The 17,273-nt window shown below is 41.6% G+C and overlaps 1 protein-coding gene across 2 annotated transcripts in view; it reads right to left on the bottom strand.

The window, feature by feature from the left end:
- Positions 1–17,273, bottom strand: part of RGPD4 (RANBP2 like and GRIP domain containing 4) — a 294,599-nt gene that overhangs the window by 115,558 nt on the left and 161,768 nt on the right. The gene's annotated exons all lie outside the window — the stretch shown is intronic.

Genomic DNA, 17,273 nt, shown 5'->3' with positions numbered 1-17,273 from the left:
CAGACTGAAAATAACAACATGACTATGGCAGGTGCAAAAGTTTAGACACCCTTCCAGTTGATTCCCCCCTCCTCCCCCCCCCCCCCAAACTTAATGACCAAAATGTTTAGGGCCTCTTATCAAGCCATGCTAGTGGTTCCTGGTGCAGCAATGCAGACAAAGCCCATTCACTTTGAATGGGCTCCGTTAGCGTTGCCGAGCGGTAACCATTAGTGCAGCTTGATAAGAGAGACTTTTAATGACTTGTTAAGCCTACTATTAGTTGTGTAAAGACAATTCCACAGTTTAGCTAACTTTCAAGAACCATGAGTCTTAAGTAGCTGTCTTGGCATTTGAAAATGAAGATAATACACACTTATAAAACAGGGGAAGGTTTTTTAAAAATCTCTAGCAATTTCAACTCCGAGGCATTTTTAAGAAAAAGTAGTTACATGGAACTGTTGAAGTGAAGGCAAGGTCTGGAAGACCAAGAAAAATCTCTAACAGAAGAACTGACTAGCACTGGTCAGATCTGCAGAACTGTAACCTATAAAAACTGAAGAAATGAAAACTGAATTAGTCACAAACACACAACATACATTTAGAGAAAAGGGTGAAGCATTTAAAGAACAGAACATCTTGCCAACCATTAAGCTCAAAGACTGTTCTATTATGGTCTGGGGTTATATAGAAACATGACATCAAATGAAGACCATGCACAGCCTGCCCATCCGTACCAACTACTAAGCTCTCCAATCCCTTCCTCTCCTATAGTGATCCTTGGTACTTGCCAATACTTTCTTGAATTCAGACAGTTCTTGTCTCTACCACCCCAACTGGGAGGCAGTTTGATGTATCCATTATCCTTTCCGTAAAGAAATAATTTTCATATATTCGAGTCTATCCTCTTCCAACTTCATCCTATCACTCCTTCATGCCATTGCTTCCTTTCAAATAAAATAGGCCTGCCTCCTGTGCATATATATTAAAAGGTATTTAAAATTATTATTATTTGTTACATTTGTATCCCACATTTTCCCACCTATTTGCAGGCTCACTGTGGCTTACATGTTACCGTAGAGGCGATCGCCAATATCGGTATGAACAAATACAGAGTGATGTTGTGGCAGAGTAGAGTTCATGTGTGACAGACACATTGGGGAATCGTGAGGAGAAAGAGTTATGTCCTGTACGAGTTTTGGTTACGTTATGTTGCAGAGTTAAGACATTTAAGTTGGATCGTTAGGGTATGCCTTTTTGAACAGGTTAGTTTTTAGTAGTTTCCGGAAGTTTAGGTGGTCATATGTTGCTTTCATGGCGTTTGGTAGTGCGTTCCATAGTTGTGTCATATAGGAGAAGCTGGGTGCATAGGTTAATTTGTATTTGAGACCTTTGCAGCTTGGGTAGTGGAGATTTAGATATGTTTGTGATGACCTTGATGTATTTCTGATTGGTAGGTCTATGAGGTCCATCATATATCCCAGGGTTTCGCCGTATGTGATTTTATGAACCAGGGTGCAGATTCTGAACGCAATACGTTCTTTGATTGGGAGCCAGTGCAGTTTTTCTCGTAGGGGGGTTTGGCGCTTTCGAATCTTGCTTTTCCAAATATAAGCCTGGCTGCTGTGTTTTGAGAAGTTTGGAGGTTTTTTTTATGATTTGTTCTTTGCATACCACATAGATTCTGTTGCAGTAGTCAAGGTGGCTTAGTACCATGGATCGTACCAAGTTGCGAAATATTTCCTTTGGGAAAAAAGGTTTAACTCGTTTCAGCTTCCACATTGACAGGGAAGACAGGCAGGACTGGAACAAGCAGGACTGGAGCGGAAGCTGAAGGCAGGAAGGACTAGACCAAGCAAGACTGGAACAAGCAGGACTGGAACAGAAGCTGAAGGCTGGCAGGACAGGAACAAGCAGGGCTGGAACTGCAACAAACACACACAGATGAAGACTCATCTGAAGACCTCTGTTGCGAAGGCAAAGCCTTAAAGTTCCCAGGTGCTTTATAAAGGCATTCACTGATGATGTCACAAGTAAGAATGAGGCTTGGAAGTAGAAACACCAGGGTGAGGCTTGGCTGCAAGAACACCCTCTGACGTCTGTCCGTCAACCAGTTTCTAATCCAGTTCATCACTTTTGGTCCTAACTCCAGCCTTTCAAGTTTATTCAAGAGCCTTCTATGAGGGACCATGTCAAAGGCTTTGCTGAAATCCAAAGTTGCCTCGGATCTTGTGAGTCATTGGATTCCAGGAAATTCACTGTCCTTTCCTTCAGCAATGCATCCATTACTTTTCCAATACCGGTGAGGCTTACCGGCCTTTTTCTCTGTTGCCACTTTTGTGAAGAGAGACGAGACCACATCTGCTCTTCTTCAATCCCGCGGAACCTCTCCCGTATCCAAGGATTTATTAAACAAATCTTTAAGAGGACCCACTAGAATCTCTCTAAGCTCCCTCAATATCCTGGGATGAATCCCATTCAGCCCCGTGGCTTTGTCCACCTTCAATTTTTCAAGTTGTTCATAAACATTTTCTTCTGTGAATGGTGTAATATCCATTCCATTCTTAAATGTACCTTTACCAGATGATTGTGGTCCTTTCTCCAGGATTTTCTTCCATGAACATAGAAAAAAAGTTTTGCTCTCCACAGCATCTTTCAGTCTCATAATTCCATTTCTAGCCTTCCTTCTTTCACTAATATACCTGAAAAAATTTTGTCTCCCTTCCTCACATTTCTAGCCATTTGCTCTTCTGCCTCTGCTTTCGCTAGATGTACCTCCCGGTATACTTTTCTGTATTTTTCTTCTTGCGTTTTCCTGTATTTCATGAACACCATCTCTTTTGCCTTTATTTTCTTAGCCACTTGTTTGGAGAACCATATCGGTTTCCTTTTCTTCTTGCTTTTATTTACTCTCCTTACGTAAATGTCATATCTCCCCCTCCCATCTTTACCCTTCCTTATCCCACCAGACCAGTCCAGATATTTGGGATGTATTAAAGCAGTATTTACTGCTGCCAACACTTTGGCCCCAAGGATTGCATTACTTCAAGCCGGAACAGCCATTCTGTAGTGACAGATGTAAAAGTGCATAGATATCCAGGTAGCTGCTTTGCAAATTTCATAAGGAGGAACTAAGGAGTACTCTAAGAAGCAGACTGACCCCTTGTAGAATTTATTCATTTGTATCCCACATTTCCCCACCTATTTGCAGGCTCAATGTGGCTTACACGTAAAGGCGTTTGCCAATTCCGGTATGAACAAATACAGTAATGTGGTAGAACAAGGTTCGTGTGTACAGACACATTAAGGAATCTCAGAGAGGACGAGTTATTATATGTCCATTACGAGCTTTGGTTTCGTTGTGTTGCAGGGTACAGACATTTAAGTTGGGTCAGTAGGGTATGCCTTTTTGAACAGGTTAGTTTTTAATGATTTCCGGAAGTTTAGGTGATCATAAGTTGTTTTCACGGCTTTTGGTAATGCGTTCCATAGTTGTGTGCTTATGTAGAAAAAGCTGGATGCATAGGTTGATTTGTATTTGAGCTTCCAAACTTCTTGAATATATACGTAGAAGCAATAACCTCTAACCCATCAAGTGGTTGTCACTTTTGATGCTCCTCCTTTATGAGCTCAACTAAAAAGAATAAACAGCTTATCTGATTTCTTTATTGCCTCTGTACTCTTCAGGTACTACTTCAACATGCAATTTGTACAAGGCAACTGCATTACTCTCATTTTTAAGATCCTGAAGAACAGGTAGAAAGTTAGTCTGATTTAGATGGAAGGATGATATCACTTTGGGAAGGAAGGATGAACTGGTCTAAGCATATTTTTCTTGTTAAAGGCCAAAAAAGGTTCTCTAAAGGACAAGGTTTTTTATTCTGAAATTCGTCTAGCTGAACAAATAGCTACAAGAGACTGTCTTAAGGGCAATTATCTTTTAAGGTTGCGGAATCCAAAGGTTCAAAAGGAGGCTGAACTAAGGTAAACAAGACCCACGTTTAAATTTCAGAGGAGAATTAACCTATAACACAATGAATTAATAAGTCTAACCCCATGGAAAAAAATGTACCATGTCTGGATGTGAAGCCAAGATCTTTTCCCTTCACTACACCACTAAAACAGGACAAAGCAGGTGAATGCCAGCTTTTTGTACAAACCACTTTGCAAGAAACCCATAATGTCTACAACAGAATGAAAGAAAAACACGACACATTCTCAAAAATCCTCCAAACCCTTATGTATGCTGAGGTAAACCTTTTTCTAGAATGTAACAAGGTAGCAATCACCTTACTCAAATAGCCTTTTTTTCTTTAACTTTGCCCTCTTAAGAGCCAAGTCGTAAGACAAAAACATGCTAGACGTCTCTGAGTTATCAAGCCTTCAACCAACAGATGCTCCCTGTTTACCACAGCTAGATCATCTACTTTCAAGATTCATTAAATTCCCATAACAGGGTCTTCTTGGCCAATTTGTCACAATCAACACTTGGTAGAGCTCAATGCTTTTCTATCCTTTGAGTGACTCTGCCTACCGAGTGGCAACAATGGAAATATATACAGAAGACCAAAACCATAGGCATGGATGAATTAAGGCATCTCTTCCTGTTGACTTCCAATCTTTTTTCCAGACTGAAAAAGGCCTGTTGACATCAGGTCCATGATCAGATAACCCCAACAATGTACCAATTCCAAGAAAGCATCCTTCGCTAGACTCCATTCTCCTGGAAACAAGAAATTCCTGCAGAGGTAATCCACACAGATATTTGGGTCCCAGCCATATGTGCTACCAAGATGTCTTCTAGATTCTCTTCCACCCAAACCATCAACATCTGCACCTCTTCTGCCACTTAGACTTCTTATTCTCCTTATTTGTTGATATGAGATACTGACGTCATGCTGCCAGAGTATCCTTACCACTTTATTTTGAAGTAGCTGACAAAACTCCAGGAGAGCTAAGTTGATCCAGATGGTCGATCGGCCACTGAGTTTCCACCAAGGGCCATCGACTTTGTGTCCCTCAATCTGTGAGAGATTTGCATCCATTGTCACAAGGCTCCAATTTGGGGTTTCCAAACGCTTTCCTTTGGACAGATTGTTGCTAGTCCGCCTAACAGAGCAAACTATCTAGGTGGCGTATAAAGAAAATAAAAGAAATGAGCGACGTACATAATTTACATGAAAGAGAAAACTGGGTAGAACTACAAAATTAATAGGAAAGGAGGGGAGACAGGGAAAAACAGTAAGGGGTTGGGAAAAAAAGACTGTCAGTCAGGAAAGCAGCCCCATCTGAAATAAAAATTAGGTGTAAGCGTCACGAAATAGAAAGGTTTAAGTTCAGTTTTAAAGAGGACTAATGACGTAATTTGGCGAAAGTGTGATGGTAGAGAGTTCCATAGCTTGGGACCTTGGTATGCAAAGAATGTCTGCTCTGTTCATGGAATATCTGTGAGACGGAACAGAAAGGAGATTAAGTTCAGAGGATCTTAAGGCACAAGTCTGTGAATATGGGGTAAGGTATCTTAAATTATAAATGGGTTCAGAGGTTGCGAGGGTTTTGTAAACTAGTACAAGGATTTTATAAGTAATGTGGTAAGAAATTGGAAGCAAGTGGGAGGATTTAAGATGAGTAATATGGTCGAATTTGAGAGGACAGAGGACTCTTATGGCAGTATTTTGCACTAACTGTAGATATTGATCTTTAATCCAAATACCCAAATAGAGGGTGTGACAGAACAGTGTGTTTTAAGCCTGTAAAACTGCCTTTATTATTGAAGTGTATTTCTCTAGTTTGGCCAGCAGGTGGTGTATGTTATGTTTTAAGCTGTTACAAAGAACTGACCTTTCTTTTCTTTAGGTAACACAAGTAAAGGAAATGCCTGTAGTGATGTAACCAGCTATTTTCAAATGTTGTTCTGGGCTCTGATTGGCCCAGGAGCTCATTTTTCATTTGGATTGTACTGGTTTTTGCCTCAGCCAGGAAAAAAAGAGAGAAGGATCTGTTTGCCAAGGCCCTGTAATCAGTTATATTTGATAATCTATGAACATCATATTTCCTGATCTTCCCAGGTACTTTCTAGAAAGTAAACAAAGGTTTAGTTAGTGTTATAATTGATCCATATTTCAGTTACTGTTAACCGATTGCACATGTTTTGTTCATTATTCAATTTTTCAAGACAATAAATCTTCAGTTTTTTGCCTCCGACTGAACTAATAAAGAATCCTGGTGGTTTGTATGTTGAGTCTGCGAGTGCTTTCTGGGAACTGTGGGACCACTGGGAGTGTGGCTCCAGTGACCAAGAAGTCACTAGGGATAATTTGAGAGCGGAAGACTTGCCCAGAGGCGGTTGTGACCCAGTCTGTGGGAGGAGGGTGCTAGTGTAGAGCACAAGCAGCAGGTGCAAGCGGACCTGAGCCGTACTGTGGATAGACCCTCTAAGTGGCTGCGGGGTAACCCCAGGCAGGTGGCTAGGCATTTTGTGACAGAGGGAGTTATAATAATCAGGTTGAGAAAAGACCAATGAGTGAATTAAGACATTAATAGCAGAGGGATCTCTAGTGGAAGCTATAGTAGCAAGGTCAAACTCTCAACTCTGGAGAAGAAGAGAGAGGAGACCTCTATGAAGGTCTTATGTGCATCCTGTCCCACAGACTAACTCTAAGGTCAGAGCCATCGATCAACACTTGAAGGCAGTGCCAAACTGCTGGTTTATGAAGGGTAAGAAGCTGTATGATCTGAAATTGTAGCTTTTCCCTTCTCATACATACATTTTTTTAAACATGTTGTGTCATGCCTCCTCCCACCCAGGAAGTTCAAATACTCTTGATGATGCCATCTATGTATCCATGTATGGAAAGAAAACTCTTAGCAGTCATGAAAGACTGTTTATTCAGCTACAATATAGTAGTAACAAACACACAAATGATCTGCTCAGGGTTACTGCATCAGTGGGACAGATTTAAATCTACCTCCTTAAGTTCAATGTAAGCACAAATACACCTAGGCAGAATATCTGAGAATGTCATAAGAAATTAACAATACCCATACTTGTCAGACCAAATGGTCTATCTAGCCCAGTATCCTGCTTCCAGCAGTGGCCAATTCAGGTCACAAGTACCCAAAAGAATCCCAAATAGTAGCAAGATTCATGCTACTTATCCCAGGGACAAGCAGTGGTTCTCCCAAGTCTATCTCAATAGCAGACTATGGACTTCCAGGAACCTGTCCAAAGCTTTTAAAACCCAAATACACTAACTGCTGATACCACATCCTCTGGCAACAAGTTGCAGAGCTTAACTATTTGTAGAGTGAAAAAAAAAATTCCTTCTATTTGTTTAAAAATTAGGACCATGTACCTTGAGTGCCCCCTAATGTTTGTACTTTTTGAAAGAGTAAAAAAAAAATCGATTTACATTTACCCGTGCTACACCACTAAGTATTATATAGACCTCTATCATATTCCCCCTCAGCCGTCTCTTTTCCAAGCTGAAGAATCCTAACTTCTTAAGCCTTTCCTTATATGAGAGGAGTTCCATCCCCTTAATCATTTTGGTCATCATTCTTTGAACCTTTTCTAATTCTGCTATGTCTTTAAAGATAAAGATATGGCAACCAGAATTGATATTAATACACACTTAAATACATTTCTATGTGAGTTTATGTATTCATATTCTCACATATGTATCGATTCATTTATGTTTTACTTGATGATCTAATATGAATGTTAAACATTTTTTTAAAGCCATTAAAATATAACTTATGTCTATGTTATTTGTACAGAGATATTTCATTTGACTCCTGAGGAAGGCACGATTAGCGCCGAAACGCAGGACTGCATAAAGTCTTTGGAACTGAACTGTTGTACAAATCTGTGCTTTTGGAATTGCTTTTCAATAAACCTACTGTTTGGACAGACATTTGGTCTACCCCTACCTCTTTTTTCTTTTTTTGTACACTGTGTGTTTTATGGTCAGGAAGATATTTCTGTTTTTGTGTTGTTTCTGCCTCCTGGCTGAAAAGCAGACCATCATAGATATGGTTGAGGCCCTGCTGAGATTGCATAAGGCATCTGCCCCCAATCATCTCAGATTCTAGGCAGGCTGCTTCTTCTGAGTCCATATCCTCCAGTGTACCCCCTTGCTTTCTGAATCCTCCACAAACACGCCCTAGACATGTTAGTATCATATACTGCTGCCTGTAGACTTAATGCTTACACTTCAAAAATTTGTTTGAAGACAGACTCCATCTTACAATCCTGGATGTCTTTCAGGGATGTACCGCCCTCCCTAAGTTGTTTTTTTGGTGACTGTTGTCACCAAAGCATCTGTTTTTGAGAAACTTCAACTTTTCTTTTTCCTCAGGGAGCAGAGTAAAGCTTAACCATAGCTCTTCTCATGTGAAGGCTGACTTCTAGCACATCCCATTTGAAGTGAAGGAGTAGCCTAATGCTTACTGTAGCGGCTTGAGAACCAGGGGAACTAGATTTGATTCCCACTGCAGCTGTTTGTGACTCTGGGCAAGTCACTTAACCCGCCACTGCCTCAGGAACATAAGTACCTGCATTATAATATGTAAGCTGCTTGGAATGTAACCACAGAAAAGCGGTATATCGTCCCATTCCCCCCCCCCCCCCCCCCCCAATCATTTGTTTTAATAAGGACTTGAATAGCCTAATGAAAAGGCAATGTTCAAGTGGGCTTAATAACCCTTTTGAGAATGAGGATCTCTCAAAGTGGCTGAGTCTTGAACAGCAAGATCATTTCTACTAGCTCTTCCCTCCCCTTATTCAAAAGAATCTCACGAGGAGGGTCCTCTGTTTAAACCACTCATTTCAGAGTCCTCCTATGTATTCATCCTGACACTGAGCCCAAGAAGGGACATCTACAAGATCAGTCTACTCAGCCCCGAAATCACCAGATCTCCTTGCAAAAGGAAGGCTTTGTGGAGGAGGAAGACTACCTCTGCTGTTCTCTTGGAGTCCCCACTGTCATGCCTTCATGTCCCAGCGGAGTGTGAGAGGAGCCTCTCTCTAAGGACTGCAAGGCCACCACTCCTTGCACTACAGCAGTCACGCCATGAAATGGCTGCCTTTATAAATGCACAAGAGTTAAGTCTCTTTTAATTAAAACAAAGCTCTGGAATGAGGGGGCACAAAGACAGAAGAGGATAGACTCAGGAGTAACCTAAGAAAATACTTCTTTACAGAAAGGGTGTTGAATTCAATGAACGGCATACCAGTAGAAGTAGCAGAGATGAAAACTCTACCTAATTCAAGAAATTTTAGGACAAGTTTATGTTTAATATTTATTTTATACCGCCTTTACATTGGTGAGATCAAAGCGGTTTACAATCAATAATAATAAAATTAGAAAGAAAAGAGCTCTAAAAATAAGAATCATACAAACCAAGGAGCAAAAGCAATGACATAGTAAATAAAATCAAACAAAACTTTCTTCACAAAGGCCCACTAGCGGTCAGGCTGGCCCGGAGTGGTGCCAAGTGCTAAATTAAAAAAAAATAAGTGATAAATTCTGAATCTGGGAAAGTTTAGAACTCAGTGATGGAGGAAGATCATTCCACAGCTTTGGGGCTAGGAAAAAGAAAGCAGCAGACCTAGTAGATTCATATTGTGCAAGCCGGGGTGAGTTAAGAACAAAAGGATGTCCATCTAAAGAACACAGAGCACGGGCTGGAGTATATGGAATGACAACTGAAGAAAGGTAAGTGTGATTACCATAACGTAAAGCTTTACAAGTAGGGATCAAAATCTTAAACCAGGTAGCTAAGTGAAGTTGTAGAAATAGGAGAGTGACGTGATCCTCTCTCTTGGCATTAAGAAGTAAGCAGGCAGCACAGGATCTCTAAGGGAAGAGAAAGGATTGTAGGATAGTCTGGATAGGCCATATGGTCTTTAACTGCCTTCATTTTCTATGTTTCTCTCCTGCCATTTTTCACAATGATCTAGTGGCCCTGCCCCTACAGGAGCAGAAGAATTTCTCTCCAAACTGTTTCTTTAGAATTTTCAGGCACCAGTCTGGGCTGGTGCCTCCTGGCAGCAGCGTTCCCTTGGCAGGTACTGCACTGCCCTAAGGAACTGTTGCCGCTGACTCCATAGCATGGAACAGAGCTTAACTGATTCAGTCAGAGCTTCCATTAACACTGATTCACTATCGTGAGGCCTCTCCAAGTGCCATTCTCACTCCCTGATTAAATGCGTTCATGAGGCCCTAAGATACCTTGGACCACAATATGATTAAAGACTATGCTGCCTGGGTGCATTTGCACTGAAGTACTTTGGATCTGATGTCACTCACAGCTTCCCCTGATACACTTAAAGGACTTAAAACCAGTGGAAGTAAGGAATTGGGTACCACCCTTGGCATTAGGTGAAAACACTCTTAAGCAGTCTGACTCACAACACATCACTACTGGCGGCAGCTACCCTGCAAGTGTGTGTGTGGGGGGGGGGGGGGGGGGGGAGGGAGGGAGAGAGACAGGTTACCTTAGGAACTCTTCTCTTGCTAAAATTTACCTCTCAGATCACCATGGCATGGGTCCCTGTCTCTCTCCCTCTCTCATATACATCCTCCCCCCCCGCAAAGCCTTCACCCGGTACGACGTCCTTTTTCTCATCCCTCCCCCCCCCCCCCCCGGCCTTTAACAGGTTTCTCTCTCTCTCTTATACCCTTGACCTGTTAAAGGCCGGGGGGGGGGGGGGGGGGGGAATGAGAAAAAGGAGGACGTACTGGGTGGGGGAGGATGTATATGAGAGAGAGAGAGAGACAGGGACCCATGCCATAGTGATCTGAGAAACCAAAAAAGGCAGATTGCCTCTTTGCTTCACTTATCAAGTGGGTGATGTCACATAGCTAACATCATGCTTCTGAAAGGGAAACTGATGTGCAGCGATACCTTCAGAGATGCCAAGGATACAAAGGTAACCCATCCCAAAGCTGGAGATTCACCACTGCTATGATGGACATACAAGACCAATGAGCAAGATTTTTTTCATGGGCCCCAGCCATGTCTTAAACCATATGTGCATTCCAAAATCTGATCTATTCTAATCAATAATTAGAAAATAAAATTCCTTTTTCTACCTTTGTCTCATCATTTTACTTTTCTAATCCTGTTGCTCAGTCTCTGGTTTCTGCTGGCCTCTGTCTTTTCTTAACTCTCTTACCGGAGTCTCCTTGTCCATTTGGCATTTCTTCTCTCCCCAAGTACATCATTCATCTTCTTTCTGCATCCCTATCCATTATCTCCTGTGGTCCCTGCCCCTATCCTCCTGCTATGTTGAGCATCTCCCTTTTTGAGTCCTTACTCTTGCCCTGTTCAACATCTCCCCTCTGTGTCCATAGCAAACCAATTTCTAAAGGAGCTGTGCTAATTTCTGAGGAGATTTTCTCCTCCTCCCCTCCAAGTTCAATACGGACAACATTGGATATAGGGTGGAGTAACATAAGAGGTGTTCAGCTGCTGGCTCCCAGGTTTTTGGGCATGCTTCTAGATTCAGTGAAAATTTGTCAAGGCCTGTTCTAGACCATGACCAAGCCAGAAAAGCCACCGTTTATGGGATCTACATTTTGTTTCCTACACTAGAATGTTTCCAGATCAGCTATTTCACCTGTTTATTTCACAGTAGATTGTTGTACTGCCAGTTCTGCCAATGTAATTGCTTCTAATGGCTTGGGCTCTGTTCAACATCCTGTTACAACTATAACAATTTTCTTTGAATGCTCACTATTTATCAACTATAAACTAGAAGCCGACAATCCAAAATTGTGTGAAAACGTTTGGACAAAACCAAAACTGCAGCTGAAAATCATCACGTGGGTTTGTCCAAAGCCGAAAACTTGTTTGGTTGTGCAAATGTGAACCAATGAGGGCCACTGGGGATTATCAGAGCTTGCAGTTTGCATCCCTCTACTAAACCCACAGTATCCAAGCTAGAATAGAAAAATATAAATAATGGACTGTTTTACGTCCAAGCAAAATAGCCTCTGCACACATGGACCACAGCTAATGAAAACAAACTAAAAGCCACAATGCTTTTACAGGGTTTACTCTGGGCACATTTGGAGTGGCAGCTGACATAACTCCACAGAGAGGTCAGTTCGTAAGGCGCTTATCCCAAATTTACAGACTTAAATGCCTACTAAAATTTTGTATCAAAAGCATTTATTTAGAGCACTCTAGTTAAAATATAAAACTACTATGCGAGATCACAACTGCATTATTTGCAATTGCAGTAAAAAAAAAAAAAAAAAAAAAAGGTAGCCCCCCCCCCCCCCCTTCCTCCCAGGACTACCTTACAATCCCTGGTAGTCTAGTGGTGTAGCCAGGACAGGAGAGATGTCCTACTCATGGCAGCCATTTTGAGAGCAGAGCTAGACTGGGCAAGAACAACTAGGGATCACTCATGCTCAAACTACATCCTTAGACCACCAGGGATTGTAAAATAGGTACAGGGAGGCCAACTCCTTTTTGGGGGGAGAGGACAGGAGACACACAAATGGAACAAAGCACAAATCTTCAGCTTCCACAAAAAACACATGGTCATTTTCAGCTGAAACCGAAAAAATGGCTCAAAATTAAAATAAAAACTTTCAGCGAAACCAGGCAGGAGGAGGATTCTGGGCCAGTATCAGCGCCATAACCAAAACCAAACCCGAAATTTGGTCAACCTCTACTACAAAGTGTCACTATTGTTTTTGTTTCTTTATGGTTTATATTTTAACACACAGCAAACATTTTGGAACTAAAAACAACCCCCAAAAATTCTATTTTCCTCATCATGTATCATGCCAAGGCAGAGCAAGCATATCTCATGACCATGCTTTTATGGTTATTTTCATGTTACAGATAGGAAAGCTTTTAAAAATCTGTTTTGTCCTTGGACATATTGAAGAAATTATAATCCAAGTTCCGCTATTGCCCTTTACACACATACACACACACAAAGGTCCCTATTCCTGTGCTAACTGAACCAGCAAGAAAAGATGAGTGGCAGCACCCCAAGCCCTGCCAAGAACTTTGAACTGCATGGGAGCAGCAGCAATTGGGCCCTGCTCATAACATGGTCTGCCTATCACTTTCTCCTGCTGGTCCAATCAGTACAGCTTCACTTTCCCAAATCTGCCGTAGTCTCCTTCAGTAATTCCACATGAATTTGTTAATTCTGTGGCAAGGGCCCTGGTTATAAGTGATATCTTGAACCAGGCCATTCTTTTTTAACTTTACTTCACTATATATTTGAATGCAGAAAAAAAAAATCCCTTCACGTGGGCAGGCGTGAAAATCTCCTGCTTTGACAGGCCATCTCCTGCACTCCCACCAAAGCGGGAAATTCTCCCACTGAGCCACTGCCACCACTGCTTCTTCCGATGAGCAACAGCGGCTGCAAACCAAGCAGCAGCAGGCATGCACTTTTGGCTCTGTGGGTCTTCTGCTCCCTCTAATGCCAATTTCTTGTTCTGGGGCAGGGGACCGGCACCACGTCTGCTTCTTTTTGGTTTGCGGCCACTGTTGCTCATTGGGAGCAGCAGAGAAAAGACACAGGATGGAAAGGGGGGGGGGGGGGGGGAGAAAGAGAGAAAGGAGGGAGAGGATAGAGTTGGTAAAGATTGGAGAATAAGAGGAAGGGGCATAGGGAAAGATGAAAAAAAACTTGGGTACATGAAGTAAAAAGAAAAATTAAAGACTGAATAGTAAGAATGAATTAAATCTGGACAAAGGCAGAACAATAAGTTAATCAAAACAAAGGAAAAGGAGGAGAGAGAAAAACAACAGATGGACAGGAAACCCTGACAAAAAAAGTTGAGAAGATGAAGGAAAGCAGAAACCAAAGACTGGGACCAACAGAAAAAGTAAACAGGCAGACCACAAATAAAATTAAGGATAAACTAATGTGGTAGCCAAGTTAATAAATACAAATAAAAACACGAAATAGAAAATAAGGTGATACCTTTGTACTGAACTAATTTTGGACTAGCTTTCAGAGACCAACTCTTCCTTCCTCAGGTCAGGAGAGGATACCATAACAGAAACATACTTTTCCTGACCTGAGGCAGGAGGTTTTGGTTTCTGATAGCTAATTGAAAAATTTAGTAGGCCAGTCCAATAAAAAGTATAATCTTATTTTTTACTTTCAAGTGCCTGAACTGAGCATGTGTGGAATGCCTGCATCAGTGGCTGAAGCACACTGCAGACTTCCGCACTGCTCAAACAGCTCAGGTACTGGACCTTTTGATTGGTGGGGCTTGGGTATCTCCACTAGTGATTCAATCAGTGTCACAATTTAGGAGGAGTGCTACATCCAAAGTGGATGGGAGAGGGCCCTGAGGCCCCCTTGTGGTTATGCCCTGGGGGGAATAGATGCTGGATAGGGATGGACTAGAGCGCACTGAAACACTTCCTCTTACCCATCCCTGCTGTCACCGGTACACGTTTTTTTTCTGCCATGATCTTAGGATTGAGGTGTGTCTGGTGTGAAGCCATGGGGTACAGTGAGCAAGGTCAAGGCAGAATAGGGCAGGGCACTAAAATTAGGCCCCCTTGGCAGCTCTGTGCAGGGAGATTAAAAAATAAAATCTAGAATTATGAAGTTAAACTGACTATAATACATGAATCGCGCTCCAATATTTTCTATTCTTCTCTCAGCACCCCCCCCCCCCCAGAATATTTTCTCTTCTCCCTAAGTTAGCTCATACCATAATAATTTTCTCCTCTTGTTCCTGATTTCCTCCCTCCCCCATCCAACCCCAGAATATTTTCTCCTTTTCTCCCAGTCCCCCCGCCCCATATTTTCTCTCAGCTCTACTCCCCCAAATATTTTCTCTTCTCCTTGCTTTCCTCCCAATCCTCTCCACATTTTCCTTGTTTTGTACCTGCTTTACCCCCCTTCTCTCCCCCCAGCCTCCTTGAAAAAAAAAAACAAAATCAAGTTTAGCTTTCTCACACCTGCCCCCAAGCAAGATTCCTTGTCCCCCCACCCTGTGACCTGGACTCCCTTGCCAATTCTCTCCCCTCACCTAGCGTTTACCCAAGCTCAAATCCTCACTGACATTAGTGCCCCAACCCAGACAATACACAGCTAAAGGATCGTGCTCAGATAATGAAGCAGTTTAAATGTTTCTGTGTTGGGCTCCTCCTTGCAAAGCATGCTGGGATCAGACATAGCATGTGTGCCTTCCATGGCAGGGGGGTGAACCGCTCCATTGTTCTGTAGACGGAGTCGTCATTGTAAGGAGAGCTGTTGCGAGTGGCTGTGCTGGTGGTGGTGGTGGGGGGGCCCTATTGATTGGCTTACTGACTTCAGAGGGAGGTGCCCAGAGATGGAGACAGAGATTGTGGGTGGCACCTGGGGGTGCAGCCAAGAGAGTGGTTCACTAGGTTTAGAGGGAGGCAAACAGAAACAGTAACAGTGATGACTTGAGGAGCAGACTCCCATTGGCACCCAGAGCCAGGGACAGCAATGAGGAAGGGAGGAACTGAGTGGCAGAGAAGGAAGCAGGTCCAGGGCAGTGTGCTGAAGGAGATGTAAGGAGAGAGAGAGGATATGAAGTGATTACATCATAGGCTGGAGCATTTGGAACCCTTTATCACTGATGCCCTGAGCATTATATGAACCAAGGAGGTTTAATAGACAGGAGATGAAATGACGTCAGAACGCTGAAACCAATTAGGCCAGTCTAAGTATCCCCATTCACTCAAAACAAAGCAAGCAAACCCATGAGCTGCTGCATCCACCTTGTCGTTCTTTATTGTTGGTAGCATTTTTATTTAATCTCAAGCATATTTTGAAACATGCCAGCTTGTGCAGCATATGTACAGAGGAAGTATAATATAATAACTTTTCACAGGTAGAATAGTAATTTGTTATAAAGCTTAATCAGTGGTCAGCTGGAGTGGCTGGTTACAGGGACACCCTAGTATGTGTTATATTCGTGCAGAGATTTTTTTCTCATGGTAATGGGCCACTGAAACAGACATGTTACGAGAATCAGGTGCTCAACATTCAAAGTTTCTATTTATTTATGCCATTTAAATTCCCACATTTAACATGTATTAGGTTGAAAGCAAGGAGCATTTGAAAGCTTTTTTTTTTTTCCTGTGCCTAGATCAAAAGAGAAAGATGGTTTGTGGGAACTTGCTCCTTCTGTTTTGAAGAATGCAGTGGTATATTATAAAAATACATTTAATATAGTTTTATTATAATTATTTACTACTGGTTGATATACAGCAGAAGTTAACCAAGTCAACTTCATGCTTTGTAATACAATTTTTAATAGCATTTTCTCAGTTATTACCCAAATACAAATAAAATTATAATGTTAATTATATGACAGTGTCTGCCTCTTATGGTAGTTAGGATAACCAGGTCCTGAAGTTACCCAAGGCAGTCAGGTTTGTCAGGATATTGACAATGAATATTCATGAGAGAGATCTGCATACAGTGGAGGCAGTGCTCGTTATGAAATGCTTTGAGTCCTACTGATCTGTACATTTGTGTTATTTTGGCGGGTGGAAACAGTCAGGTGAGCTTATAGGGAGAGAAGGGAGTATAGGAGGAGAAGGGTTCTTGGGGTATGTTCTCTGTAAAAGTTTTTATTGTGCCATGTTGGATGGTTTACTGTTTTTCCTTGTTCAGTATGACGCTTATCAACCAACATGTTTTGCTTTTAATAAAGATGATTAAAACATAAAAAATGAGTTTTGGATGTTACTAAATTCTACTATTCTGTCTCACTGTATTTTCAGTTTTGGCACAGTATAAGCCATCACAAGAACAAAATATAAGAAAATCAATGGACTGCATTAGGGGCTGGGTTTATAGCCCATTTAGTTATGTTTCAACAAATGAGAGATCTGTTTGACAGAAAATAGTTTATTTTGACTTATAAACCACTTGTCCCTGAAACATGCTCAAACAGAATAATCCATTTGTGTATCTAAAAGGTAAACTTCTACAAAATAGATGAAGACATGATTCCATGTGCCCCAATGAAAGGAGTGTTTAATTCTACTTCCATTTAATTTCAATATATTCCATCATCTTTATAACACCAGGCTTCCTAAGGCAGATTACAACATTTAAGATAAACCCATCAGGAAACAGGATAATCTCACTGAAATTTGGCCATCTGTATTGTGTACATTGTATTTAGTTTTTAGTGTAGAAAAATGAGCACAAAATACAGTTGAAAATTACTATTTCTACCAGCTATAATAATTTTTAAGCTATTTTAGTGATATTCAATTATTTCATGATGTTTATATCTACATATGGAAAG

This window comes from Microcaecilia unicolor, chromosome 4 (assembly GCF_901765095.1).
Source record: "Microcaecilia unicolor chromosome 4, aMicUni1.1, whole genome shotgun sequence".
NCBI lineage: Eukaryota > Metazoa > Chordata > Amphibia > Gymnophiona > Siphonopidae > Microcaecilia > Microcaecilia unicolor.
Note: the sequence above shows the minus strand (reverse complement) of the source record. Positions and strands in the feature narration are given on the sequence as shown.